This window comes from Pleurodeles waltl, chromosome 4_1, assembly GCF_031143425.1.
Source record: "Pleurodeles waltl isolate 20211129_DDA chromosome 4_1, aPleWal1.hap1.20221129, whole genome shotgun sequence".
NCBI classification, from domain to species: domain Eukaryota; kingdom Metazoa; phylum Chordata; class Amphibia; order Caudata; family Salamandridae; genus Pleurodeles; species Pleurodeles waltl.
Window position 1 is genome coordinate 53,538,602 of NC_090442.1, and position 13,915 is coordinate 53,552,516.

Sequence of the window (13,915 nt, forward strand, 5' to 3'; positions counted from 1 at the left end):
ATTTCCACCAATAGGACTGGAAACGGGACATCAAGTCCTGAATTAAAACACAGCTGTCTGGCTTTGCTCTTAGAGCTCTCGCTTTGCCTGCGTGACATGCTCTATCTCAACATTTCTATCTTCTCTCATCTCTTCACCTCTAGTCATTTCCACCAATAGGACTGGAAACGGGCCACACAGCCTTCTACTTTAACCACAGGCGTACTGAGGGCCAATAAAAGGCACAGAAGCATTTCTTGATCCGGGGCTGAGAACTGCATGCACAGGGACCTCGTGGCTCAACGGTAGCGCGGCTGACTCCAGATCAGAAGGTTGCGTGTTCAAATCACGTCGGGGTCACTCTTTGACATTTTTTTCCCCACCAAGTCTATATCTCTGACTTCTAAAGCAAAGCCAAGAGAAGGGCGCTTTGCATTGGCCGGGAATCTAACCCGGGCCTCCCGCGTGGCAGGCGAGAATTCTACCACTGAACCACCAATGCTTCACTTACATAGGCTGAGCAGAGAGCCCTGCCGTAGACAGTAGTGATGAGGCCCATGCATTCGCATGGGACACCTATGAACAAAGTTTGCATGGCAAGCCTTGGACTGCCAAACGTTCACATGCTGATGGCAGGAATCAGATGCAGGAGACTGAAACTATGAATGTTTCTGCTTTTGCTAAGGACAGTGGTTTGGGGTCAGGGTTGTGCTTGACAGAGCACGACATCAGCCTGCTCTCTGGCTGCTCCCGGGAGAAGTGGCTGACAGAAAGCACCCTCCAGACCACCAGCAATCTTGTGTTTCACAACATGCCACTGTCACTGGACTTTCCTTCTGGGAAAGCCTAGTCACTGACCTGGCCAGATTCCCTGTCCTCCCCAAAATCCTGGGGAGAAACGGGCAGAGTTCTGCGCCCTGCGCCCTCTTTCGCGTCCCTAACGCGCTCCCAACGCACCCTACAGCCCTGGTCGGGCACAGCCCTGGTCGGGCTCATACCACTGGGGCCTCTGCCGAGGAAGAGCCCCGGAAGCCTAGGGCCAGGCCTATTGCACAGGCATCTTAGACTAGGCCATTCCGGGATTGCTGTGTTTCACGTCCTGCCCTTCAACACTCCTGGGAGGGCTTTCCCTGAGAACCCTCATGTCTCTGCCCTCCCAGGAGGCTATGGTTCTATGCAAAATAGGGGGTGCACCACGGGCCGTCCCCTTTCCTCTCTCTCGCCAATATCTTTCACCAAAGCTGAGCCCTGCAGGTAAATGTATCTATCTGGCTGAGGGGCCAGGGAGGGCCTTTGCCTGCAGTCTTACAAGCCAGAGTGCAGAGAAGGCAGCAACTCTTGGACCGGGACTCTGCTCAAAGACATATCTAACATGCCACAGTGGAGCTGAGATGGGCAAGACACGTGTCTCACAGGCTGGCAGCACACCAAGACAGTGGCAGGAAACTATGCTAACAAGGAAAGAGAAAAGTCACGTGTCTCGTGGCCTTCCCACCATTACACAGTAGTCTGCGCAACAAAACATCCAACAGTGACAGGACAACCAAGCAAATGACAAACGCCGTGCTGAATAAAGTCATCTTACATGACATTTCGTACAAAGGCCCAGATCATGGGGATGATCGCGCAGCAGAAGCAGCAAGTATCAGAGCCACCGAACCTGGGGTGAGTTACACGAGGAGAAAGGGCGACATGGGGACAGGGGCTATGGGCTCAGGGAACAGCTACCACAATGCAACCTCGGGTGTGGGGATGCCACTCATTGCGGGTACTGCCCTGGGATTTCCTTTTAGAAAGAATCGCTGGTTAAAGTGTAGAGCACAAAAAACCCAACTCCTCGATTACACTATTAGATAACATCCTTTAACTGCCCCACCCACCCTGTGTGAGTCTCACCCACTTCCCGCCTGCTCCCTCTAGTCTGAGAGTTGTATCTCCACAAAAAACACACAGTGGGGCTCAATGAGCTGCTCATGTCTGACATGGACACCTAAGCAGTGCTGGATTCACAACCTGAAAGCCTGCAAAGGAAAGTGTGCCCGGCAGAAGATAAGCTGCCTGGCAACTCAGAACCTTCTTCTAAGAGAAGTAAGACATGTCACAATGGAGTCTAAGCCTACCTGTCTTATGCCAGGACCTTAGAGCTGCAGGCAGGAGCACAAAGGTAAAAACATATATTGAGTCCCAACACGCTCACTGCGGTGGTTGGTCTCTGTGGCGCAATCGGTTAGCGCGTTCGGCTGTTAACCGAAAGGTTGGTTGTTTAAGCCCACCCAGGGACGTATGCTTTTGCATACATCAAGTCCTGAATTAAAACACAGCTGTCTGGCTTTGCTCTTAGAGCTCTCGCTTTGCCTGCGTGACATGCTCTATCTCAACATTTCTATCTTCTCTCATCTCTTCACCTCTAGTCATTTCCACCAATAGGACTGGAAACGGGACATCAAGTCCTGAATTAAAACACAGCTGTCTGGCTTTGCTCTTAGAGCTCTCGCTTTGCCTGCGTGACATGCTCTATCTCAACATTTCTATCTTCTCTCATCTCTTCACCTCTAGTCATTTCCACCAATAGGACTGGAAACGGGACACCAAGCCTTCTACTTTAACCACAGGCGTACTGAGGGCCAATAACAGGCACAGAAGCATTTCTTGATCCGGGGCTGAGAACTGCATACACAGGGACCTCGTGGCGCAACGGTAGCGCGTCTGACTCCAGATCAGAAGGTTGTGTGTTCAAATCACGTCGGGGTCACTCTTTGACATTTTTTTCCCCACCAAGTCTATATCTCTGACTTCTAAAGCAAAGCCAAAAGAAGGGCGCTTTGCATTGGCCGGGAATCGAACCCGGGCCTCGCGCGTGGCAGGCGAGAATTCTACCACTGAACCACCAATGCTTCACTTACATATCCTGAGCAGAGAGCCCTGCCGTAGACAGTAGTGACGAGGCCCATGCATTCGCATGGGACACCTATGAACAAAGTTTGCATGGCAAGCCTTGGACTGCCAAACGTTCACATGCTGATGGCAGGAATCAGATGCAGGAGACTGAAACTATGAATGTTTCTGCTTTTGCTAAGGACAGTGGTTTGGGGCCAGTATTGTGCTTGACAGAGCACGACATCAGCCTGCTCTCTGGCTGCTCCCGGGAGAAGTGGCTGACAGAAAGCACCCTCCAGACCACCAGCAATCTTGTGTTTCACAACATGCCACTGTCACTGGACTTTCCTTCTGGGAAAGCCTAGTCACTGACCTGGCCAGATTCCCTGTCCTCCCCAAAATCCTGGGGAGAAACGGTCAGAGTTCTGCGTCCTGCGCCCTCTTTCGCGTCCCTAACGCGCTCCCAACGCGCCCTACAGCCCTGGTCGGGCACAGCCCTGGTCGGGCTCATACCACTGGGGCCTCTGCCGAGGAAGAGCCCCGGAAGCCTAGGGCCAGGCCTATTGCACAGGCATCTTAGACCAGGCCATTCCGGGATTGCTGTGTTATACGTCCTGCCCTTCAACACTCCTGGGAGGGCTTTCCCTGAGAACCCTCATGTCTCTGCCTATTCCAGGAGGCTGTGGTTCTATGCAAAATAGGGGGTGCACCACGGGCCGTCCCCTTTCCTCTCTCTCGCCAATATCTTTCACCAAAGCTGAGCCCTGCAGGTAAATGTATCTATCTGGCTGAGGGGCCAGGGAGGGCCTTTGCCTGCAGTCTTATAAGCCAGAGTGCAGAGAAGGCAGCAGCTCTGGGACCGGGACTCTGCTCAAAGACATATCTAACATGCCACAGTGGAGCTGAGATGGGCAAGACACGTGTGTCACAGGCTGGCAGCACACCAAGACAGTGGCAGGAAACTATGCAAACAAAGAAAGAGAAAAGTCACGTGTCTCGTGGCCTTCCCACCATTAGACAGTAGTCTGCGCAAGAAAACATCCAACAGTGACAGGACAACCAAGCAAATGACAAACGGCGTGCTGAATAAAGTCATCTTACATGACATTTCGTACAAAGGCCCAGATCATGGGGATGATCGCGCAGCATAAGCAGCAAGTATCAGAGCCACCGAACCTGGGGTGAGTTACACGAGGAGAAAGGGCGACATGGGGACAGGGGCTATGGGCTCAGGGAACAGCTACCACAATGCAACCTCGGGTGTGGGGATGCCACTCATTGCGGGTACTGCCCTGGGATTTCCTTTTAGAAAGAATCGCTGGTTAAAGTGTAGTGCACAAAAAAAACAACTCCTCGATTACACTATTAGATAACATCCTTTAACTGCCCCACCCACGCTGTGTGAGTCTCACCCACTTCCCGCCTGCTCCCTCTAGTCTGAGAGTTGTATCTCCACAAAAAACACACAGTGGGGCTCAATGAGCTGCTCATGTCTGACATGGACACCTAAGCAGTGCTGGATTCACAACCTGAAAGCCTGCAAAGGAAAGTGTGCCCGGCAGAAGATAAGCTGCCTGGCAACTCAGAACCTTCTTCTAAGAGAAGTAAGACATGTCACAATGGAGTCTAAGCCTACCTGTCTTATGCCAGGACCTTAGAGCTGCAGGCAGGAGCACAAAGGTAAAAACATATATTGAGTCCCAACACGCTCACTGCGGTGGTTGGTCTCTGTGGCGCAATCGGTTAGCGTGTTCGGCTGTTAACCGAAAGGTTGGTGGTTCAAGCCCACCCAGGGACGTATGCTTTTGCCTACATCAAGTCCTGAATTAAAACACAGCTGTCTGGCTTTGCTCTTAGAGCTCTCGATTTGCCTGCGTGACATGCTCTATCTCAACATTTCTATCTTCTCTCATCTCTTCACCTCTAGTCATTTCCACCAATAGGACTGGAAACGGGACACCAAGCCTTCTACTTTAACCACAGGCGTACTGAGGGCCAATAAAAGGCACAGAAGCATTTCTTGATCCGGGGCTGAGAACTGCATGCACAGGGACCTCGTGGCGCAACGGTAGCGCGTCTGACTCCAGATCAGAAGTTTGCGTGTTCAAATCACGTCGGGGTCACTCTTTGACATTTTTTTCCCCACCAAGTCTATATCTCTGACTTCTAAAGCAAAGCCAAAAGAAGGGCGCTTTGCATTGGCCGGGAATCGAACCCGGGCCTCCCGCGTGGCAGGCGAGAATTCTACCACTGAACCACCAATGCTTCACTTACATAGGCTGAGCAGAGAGCCCTGCCGTAGACAGTAGTGATGAGGCCCATGCATTCGCATGGGACACCTATGAACAAAGTTTGCATGGCAAGCCTTGGACTGCCAAACGTTCACATGCTGATGGCAGGAATCAGATGCAGGAGACTGAAACTATGAATGTTTCTGCTTTTGCTAAGGACAGTGGTTTGGGGCCAGTGTTGTGCTTGACAGAGCACGACATCAGCCTGCTCTCTGGCTGCTCCCGGGAGAAGTGGCTGACAGAAAGCACCCTCCAGACCACCAGCAATCTTGTGTTTCACAACATGCCACTGTCACTGGACTTTCCTTCTGGGAAAGCCTAGTCACTGACCTGGCCAGATTCCCTGTCCTCCCCAAAATCCTGGGGAGAAACGGGCAGAGTTCTGCGCCCTGCGCCCTCTTTCGCGTCCCTAACGCGCTCCCAATGCGCCCTACAGCCCTGGTCGGGCACAGCCCTGGTCGGGCTCATACCACTGGGGCCTCTGCCGAGGAAGAGCCCCGGAAGCCTAGGGCCAGGCCTATTGCACAGGCATCTTAGACCAGGCCATTCCGGGATTGCTGTGTTTCACGTCCTGCCCTTCAACACTCCTGGGAGGGCTTTCCCTGAGAACCCTCATGTCTCTGCCCTCCCAGGAGGCTGTGGTTCTATGCAAAATAGGGGGTGCACCACGGGCCGTCCCCTTTCCTCTCTCTCGCCAATATCTTTCACCAAAGCTGAGCCCTGCAGGTAAATGTATCTATCTGGCTGAGGGGCCAGGGAGGGCCTTTGCCTGCAGTCTTACAAGCCAGAGTGCAGAGAAGGCAGCAACTCTGGGACCGGGACTCTGCTCAAAGGCATATCTAACATGCCACAGTGGAGCTGAGATGGGCAAGACACGTGTCTCACAGGCTGGCAGCACACCAAGACAGTGGCAGGAAACTATGCTAACAAGGAAAGAGAAAAGTCACGTGTCTCGTGGCCTTCCCACCATTAGACAGTAGTCTGCGCAAGAAAACATCCAACAGTGACAGGACAACCAAGCAAATGACAAACGCCGTGCTGAATAAAGTCATCTTACATGACATTTCGTACAAAGGCCCAGATCATGGGGATGATCGCGCAGCAGAAGCAGCAAGTATCAGAGCCACCGAACCTGGGGTGAGTTATACGAGGAGAAAGGGCGACATGGGGACAGGGGCTATGGGCTCAGGGAACAGCTACCACAATGCAACCTCGGGTGTGGGGATGCCACTCATTGCGGGTACTGCCCTGGGATTTCCTTTTAGAAAGAATCGCTGGTTAAAGTGTAGAGCACAAAAAAACCTACTCCTCGATTACACTATTAGATAACATCCTTTAACTGCCCCACCCACCCTGTGTGAGTCTCACCCACTTCCCGCCTGCTCCCTCTAGTCTGAGAGTTGTATCTCCACAAAAAACACACAATGGGGCTCAATGAGCTGCTCATGTCTGACATGGACACCTAAGCAGTGCTGGATTCACAACCTGAAAGCCTGCAAAGGAGTGTGCCCGGCAGAAGATAAGCTGCCTGGCAACTCAGAACCTTCTTCTAAGAGAAGTAAGACATGTCACAATGGAGTCTAAGCCTACCTGTCTTATGCCAGGACCTTAGAGCTGCAGGCAGGAGCACAAAGGTAAAAACATATATTGAGTCCCAACACACTCACTGCGGTGGTTGGTCTCTGTGGCGCAATCGGTTAGCACGTTCGGCTGTTAACTGAAAAGCTGGTGGTTCAAGCCCACCCAGGGACGTATGCTTTTGCCTACATCAAGTCCTGAATTAAAACACAGCTGTCTGGCTTTGCTCTTAGAGCTCTCGCTTTGCCTGCGTGACATGCTCTATCTCAACATTTCTATCTTCTCTCATCTCTTCACCTCTAGTCATTTCCACCAATAGGACTGGAAACGGGACATCAAGTCCTGAATTAAAACACAGCTGTCTGGCTTTGCTCTTAGAGCTCTCGCTTTGCCTGCGTGACATGCTCTATCTCAACATTTCTATCTTCTCTCATCTCTTCACCTCTAGTTTTTTCCACCAATAGGACTGGAAACGGGCCACCAAGCCTTCTACTTTAACCACAGGCGTACTGAGGGCCAATAAAAGGCACAGAAGCATTTCTTGATCCGGGGCTGAGAACTGCATGCACAGGGACCTCGTGGCGCAACGGTAGCGCGTCTGACTCCAGATCAGAAGTTTGCGTGTTCAAATCACGTCGGGGTCACTCTTTGACATTTTTTTCCCCACCAAGTCTATATCTCTGACTTCTAAAGCAAAGCCAAAAGAAGGGCGCTTTGCATTGGCCGGGAATCGAACCCGGGCCTCCCGCGTGGCCGGCGAGAATTCTACCACTGAACCACCAATGCTTCACTTACATAGCCTGAGCAGAGAGCCCTGCCGTAGACAGTAGTGATGAGGCCCATGCATTCGCATGGGACACCTATGAACAAAGTTTGCATGGCAAGCCTTGGACTGCCAAACGTTCACATGCTGATGGCAGGAATCAGATGCAGGAGACTGAAACTATGAATGTTTCTGCTTTTGCTAAGGACAGTGGTTTGGGGCCAGTGTTGTGCTTGACAGAGCATGACATCAGCCTGCTCTCTGGCTGCTCCCGGGAGAAGTGGCTGACAGAAAGCACCCTCCAGACCACCAGCAATCTTGTGTTTCACAACATGCCACTGTCACTGGACTTTCCTTCTGGGAAAGCCTAGTCACTGACCTGGCCAGATTCCCTGTCCTCCCCAAAATCCTGGGGAGAAACGGGCAGAGTTCTGCGCCCTGCGCCCTCTTTCGCGTCCCTAACGCGCTCCCAACGCGCCCTACAGCCCTGGTCGGGCACAGCCCTGGTCGGGCTCATACCACTGGGGCCTCTGCCGAGGAAGAGCCCCGGAAGCCTAGGGCCAGGCCTATTGCACAGGCATCTTAGACCAGGCCATTCCGGGATTGCTGTGTTTCACGTCCTGCCCTTCAACACTCCTGGGAGGGCTTTCCCTGAGAACCCTCATGTCTCTGCCCTCCCAGGAGGCTGTGGTTCTATGCAAAATAGGGGGTGCACCACGGGCCGTCCCCTTTCCTCTCTCTCGCCAATATCTTTCACCAAAGCTGAGCCCTGCAGGTAAATGTATCTATCTGGCTGAGGGGCCAGGGAGGGCCTTTGCCTGCAGTCTTACAAGCCAGAGTGCAGAGAAGGCAGCAACTCTGGGACCGGGACTCTGCTCAAAGGCATATCTAACATGCCACAGTGGAGCTGAGATGGGCAAGACACGTGTCTCACAGGCTGGCAGCACACCAAGACAGTGGCAGGAAACTATGCTAACAAGGAAAGAGAAAAGTCACGTATCTCGTGGCCTTCCCACCATTACACAGTAGTCTGCGCAAGAAAACATCCAACAGTGACAGGACAACCAAGCAAATGACAAACGCCGTGCTGAATAAAGTCATCTTACATGACATTTCGTACAAAGGCCCAGATCATGGGGATGATCGCGCAGCAGAAGCAGCAAGTATCAGAGCCACCGAACCTGGGGTGAGTTACACGAGGAGAAAGGGCGACATGGGGACAGGGGCTATGGGCTTAGGGAACAGCTACCACAATGCAACCTCGGGTGTGGGGATGCCACTCATTGCGGGTACTGCCCTGGGATTTCCTTTTAGAAAGAATCGCTGGTTAAAGTGTAGTGCACAAAAAACCCAACTCCTCGATTACACTATTAGATAACATCCTTTAACTGCCCCACCCACCCTGTGTGAGTCTCACCCACTTCCCGCCTGCTCCCTCTAGTCTGAGAGTTGTATCTCCACAAAAAACACACAGTGGGGCTCAATGAGCTGCTCATGTCTGGCATGGACACCTAAGCAGTGCTGGATTCACAACCTGAAAGCCTGCAAAGGAAAGTGTGCCCGGCAGAAGATAAGCTGCCTGGCAACTCAGAACCTTCTTCTAAGAGAAGTAAGACATGTCACAATGGAGTCTAAGCCTACCTGTCTTATGCCAGGACCTTAGAGCTGCAGGCAGGAGCACAAAGGTAAAAACATATATTGAGTCCCAACACGCTCACTGCGGTGGTTGGTCTCTGTGGCGCAATCGGTTAGCGCGTTCGGCTGTTAACCGAAAGGTTGGTGGTTCAAGCCCACCCAGGGACGTATGCTTTTGCCTACATCAAGTCCTGAATTAAAACACAGCTGTCTGGCTTTGCTCTTAGAGCTCTCGCTTTGCCTGCGTGACATGCTCTATCTCAACATTTCTATCTTCTCTCATCTCTTCACCTCTAGTCATTTCCACCAATAGGACTGGAAACGGGACATCAAGTCCTGAATTAAAACACAGCTGTCTGGCTTTGCTCTTAGAGCTCTCGCTTTGCCTGCGTGACATGCTCTATCTCAACATTTCTATCTTCTCTCATCTCTTCACCTCTAGTCATTTCCACCAATAGGACTGGAAACAGGACACCAAGCCTTCTACTTTAACCACAGGCGTACTGAGGGCCAATAACAGGCACAGAAGCATTTCTTGATCCGGGGCTGAGAACTGCATGCACAGGGACCTCGTGGCGCAACGGTAGCGCGTCTGACTCCAGATCAGAAGGTTGTGTGTTCAAATCACGTCGGGGTCACTCTTTGACATTTTTTTCCCCACCAAGTCTATATCTCTGACTTCTAAAGCAAAGCCAAAAGAAGGGCGCTTTGCATTGGCCGGGAATCGAACCCGGGCCTCGCGCGTGGCAGGCGAGAATTCTACCACTGAACCACCAATGCTTCACTTACATATCCTGAGCAGAGAGCCCTGCCGTAGACAGTAGTGACGAGGCCCATGCATTCGCATGGGACACCTATGAACAAAGTTTGCATGGCAAGCCTTGGACTGCCAAACGTTCACATGCTGATGGCAGGAATCAGATGCAGGAGACTGAAACTATGAATGTTTCTGCTTTTGCTAAGGACAGTGGTTTGGGGCCAGTATTGTGCTTGACAGAGCACGACATCAGCCTGCTCTCTGGCTGCTCCCGGGAGAAGTGGCTGACAGAAAGCACCCTCCAGACCACCAGCAATCTTGTGTTTCACAACATGCCACTGTCACTGGACTTTCCTTCTGGGAAAGCCTAGTCACTGACCTGGCCAGATTCCCTGTCCTCCCCAAAATCCTGGGGAGAAACGGTCAGAGTTCTGCGTCCTGCGCCCTCTTTCGCGTCCCTAACGCGCTCCCAACGCGCCCTACAGCCCTGGTCGGGCACAGCCCTGGTCGGGCTCATACCACTGGGGCCTCTGTCGAGGAAGAGCCCCGGAAGCCTAGGGCCAGGCCTATTGCACAGGCATCTTAGACCAGGCCATTCCGGGATTGCTGTGTTATACGTCCTGCCCTTCAACACTCCTGGGAGGGCTTTCCCTGAGAACCCTCATGTCTCTGCCTATTCCAGGAGGCTGTGGTTCTATGCAAAATAGGGGGTGCACCACGGGCCGTCCCCTTTCCTCTCTCTCGCCAATATCTTTCACCAAAGCTGAGCCCTGCAGGTAAATGTATCTATCTGGCTGAGGGGCCAGGGAGGGCCTTTGCCTGCAGTCTTATAAGCCAGAGTGCAGAGAAGGCAGCAGCTCTGGGACCGGGACTCTGCTCAAAGACATATCTAACATGCCACAGTGGAGCTGAGATGGGCAAGACACGTGTGTCACAGGCTGGCAGCACACCAAGACAGTGGCAGGAAACTATGCTAACAAGGAAAGAGAAAAGTCACGTGTCTCGTGGCCTTCCCACCATTAGACAGTAGTCTGCGCAAGAAAACATCCAACAGTGACAGGACAACCAAGCAAATGACAAACGCCGTGCTGAATAAAGTCATCTTACATGACATTTCGTACAAAGGCCCAGATCATGGGGATGATCGCGCAGCAGAAGCAGCAAGTATCAGAGCCACCGAACCTGGGGTGAGTTACACGAGGAGAAAGGGCGACATGGGGACAGGGGCTATGGGCTCAGGGAACAGCTACCACAATGCAACCTCGGGTGTGGGGATGCCACTCATTGCGGGTACTGCCCTGGGATTTCCTTTTAGAAAGAATCGCTGGTTAAAGTGTAGTGCACAAAAAAAACAACTCCTCGATTACACTATTAGATAACATCCTTTAACTGCCCCACCCACGCTGTGTGAGTCTCACCCACTTCCCGCCTGCTCCCTCTAGTCTGAGAGTTGTATCTCCACAAAAAACACACAGTGGGGCTCAATGAGCTGCTCATGTCTGACATGGACACCTAAGCAGTGCTGGACTCACAACCTGAAAGCCTGCAAAGGACAGTGTGCCCGGCAGAAGATAAGCTGCCTGGCAACTCAGAACCTTCTTCTAAGAGAAGTAAGACATGTCACAATGGAGTCTAAGCCTACCTGTCTTATGCCAGGACCTTAGAGCTGCAGGCAGGAGCACAAAGGTAAAAACATATATTGAGTCCCAACACGCTCACTGCGGTGGTTGGTCTCTGTGGCGCAATCGGTTAGCGTGTTCGGCTGTTAACCGAAAGGTTGGTGGTTCAAGCCCACCCAGGGACGTATGCTTTTGCCTACATCAAGTCCTGAATTAAAACACAGCTGTCTGGCTTTGCTCTTAGAGCTCTCGCTTTGCCTGCGTGACATGCTCTATCTCAACATTTCTATCTTCTCTCATCTCTTCACCTCTAGTCATTTCCACCAATAGGACTGGAAACGGGACACCAAGCCTTCTACTTTAACCACAGGCGTACTGAGGGCCAATAAAAGGCACAGAAGCATTTCTTGATCCGGGGCTGAGAACTGCATGCACAGGGACCTCGTGGCGCAACGGTAGCGCGTCTGACTCCAGATCAGAAGTTTGCGTGTTCAAATCACGTCGGGGTCACTCTTTGACATTTTTTTCCCCACCAAGTCTATATCTCTGACTTCTAAAGCAAAGCCAAAAGAAGGGTGCTTTGCATTGGCCGGGAATCGAACCCGGGCCTCCCGCGTGGCAGGCGAGAATTCTACCACTGAACCACCAATGCTTCACTTACATAGGCTGAGCAGAGAGCCCTGCCGTAGACAGTAGTGATGAGGCCCATGCATTCGCATGGGACACCTATGAACAAAGTTTGCATGGCAAGCCTTGGACTGCCAAACGTTCACATGCTGATGGCAGGAATCAGATGCAGGAGACTGAAACTATGAATGTTTCTGCTTTTGCTAAGGACAGTGGTTTGGGGCCAGTGTTGTGCTTGACAGAGCACGACATCAGCCTGCTCTCTGGCTGCTCCCGGGAGAAGTGGCTGACAGAAAGCACCCTCCAGACCACCAGCAATCTTGTGTTTCACAACATGCCACTGTCACTGGACTTTCCTTCTGGGAAAGCCTAGTCACTGACCTGGCCAGATTCCCTGTCCTCCCCAAAATCCTGGGGAGAAACGGGCAGAGTTCTGCGCCCTGCGCCCTCTTTCGCGTCCCTAACGCGCTCCCAATGCGCCCTACAGCCCTGGTCGGGCACAGCCCTGGTCGGGCTCATACCACTGGGGCCTCTGCCGAGGAAGAGCCCCGGAAGCCTAGGGCCAGGCCTATTGCACAGGCATCTTAGACCAGGCCATTCCGGGATTGCTGTGTTTCACGTCCTGCCCTTCAACACTCCTGGGAGGGCTTTCCCTGAGAACCCTCATGTCTCTGCCCTCCCAGGAGGCTGTGGTTCTATGCAAAATAGGGGGTGCACCACGGGCCGTCCCCTTTCCTCTCTCTCGCCAATATCTTTCACCAAAGCTGAGCCCTGCAGGTAAATGTATCTATCTGGCTGAGGGGCCAGGGAGGGCCTTTGCCTGCAGTCTTACAAGCCAGAGTGCAGAGAAGGCAGCAACTCTGGGACCGGGACTCTGCTCAAAGGCATATCTAACATGCCACAGTGGAGCTGAGATGGGCAAGACACGTGTCTCACAGGCTGGCAGCACACCAAGACAGTGGCAGGAAACTATGCTAACAAGGAAAGAGAAAAGTCATGTGTCTCGTGGCCTTCCCACCATTAGACAGTAGTCTGCGCAAGAAAACATCCAACAGTGACAGGACAACCAAGCAAATGACAAACGCCGTGCTGAATAAAGTCATCTTACATGACATTTCGTACAAAGGCCCAGATCATGGGGATGATCGCGCAGCAGAAGCAGCAAGTATCAGAGCCACCAAACCTGGGGTGAGTTATACGAGGAGAAAGGGCGACATGGGGACAGGGGCTATGGGCTCAGGGAACAGCTACCACAATGCAACCTCGGGTGTGGGGATGCCACTCATTGCGGGTACTGCCCTGGGATTTCCTTTTAGAAAGAATCGCTGGTTAAAGTGTAGAGCACAAAAAAACCTACTCCTCGATTACACTATTAGATAACATCCTTTAACTGCCCCACCCACCCTGTGTGAGTCTCACCCACTTCCCGCCTGCTCCCTCTAGTCTGAGAGTTGTATCTCCACAAAAAACACACAATGGGGCTCAATGAGCTGCTCATGTCTGACATGGACACCTAAGCAGTGCTGGATTCACAACCTGAAAGCCTGCAAAGGAGTGTGCCCGGCAGAAGATAAGCTGCCTGGCAACTCAGAACCTTCTTCTAAGAGAAGTAAGACATGTCACAATGGAGTCTAAGCCTACCTGTCTTATGCCAGGACCTTAGAGCTGCAGGCAGGAGCACAAAGGTAAAAACATATATTGAGTCCCAACACACTCACTGCGGTGGTTGGTCTCTGTGGCGCAATCGGTTAGCACGTTCGGCTGTTAACTGAAAAGCTGGTGGTTCAAG

General features: G+C 52.3%; 3 non-coding genes across 3 annotated transcripts; 1 reads left to right on the forward strand and 2 right to left on the reverse strand.

Moving 5' to 3' along the window:
• Positions 1 to 5,050: 5,050 nt before the first annotated feature.
• On the reverse strand, positions 5,051 to 5,121 carry TRNAG-GCC (transfer RNA glycine (anticodon GCC)). The gene has a single exon. It is a non-coding gene; the product is annotated as a tRNA-Gly (tRNA).
• A 4,096-nt stretch (positions 5,122 to 9,217) lies between these two features.
• On the forward strand, positions 9,218 to 9,291 carry TRNAN-GUU (transfer RNA asparagine (anticodon GUU)). The gene has a single exon. It is a non-coding gene; the product is annotated as a tRNA-Asn (tRNA).
• Positions 9,292 to 12,080: 2,789 nt separating this feature from the next.
• Positions 12,081 to 12,151, reverse strand: TRNAG-GCC (transfer RNA glycine (anticodon GCC)). The gene has a single exon. It is a non-coding gene; the product is annotated as a tRNA-Gly (tRNA).
• Positions 12,152 to 13,915: the final 1,764 nt, after the last annotated feature.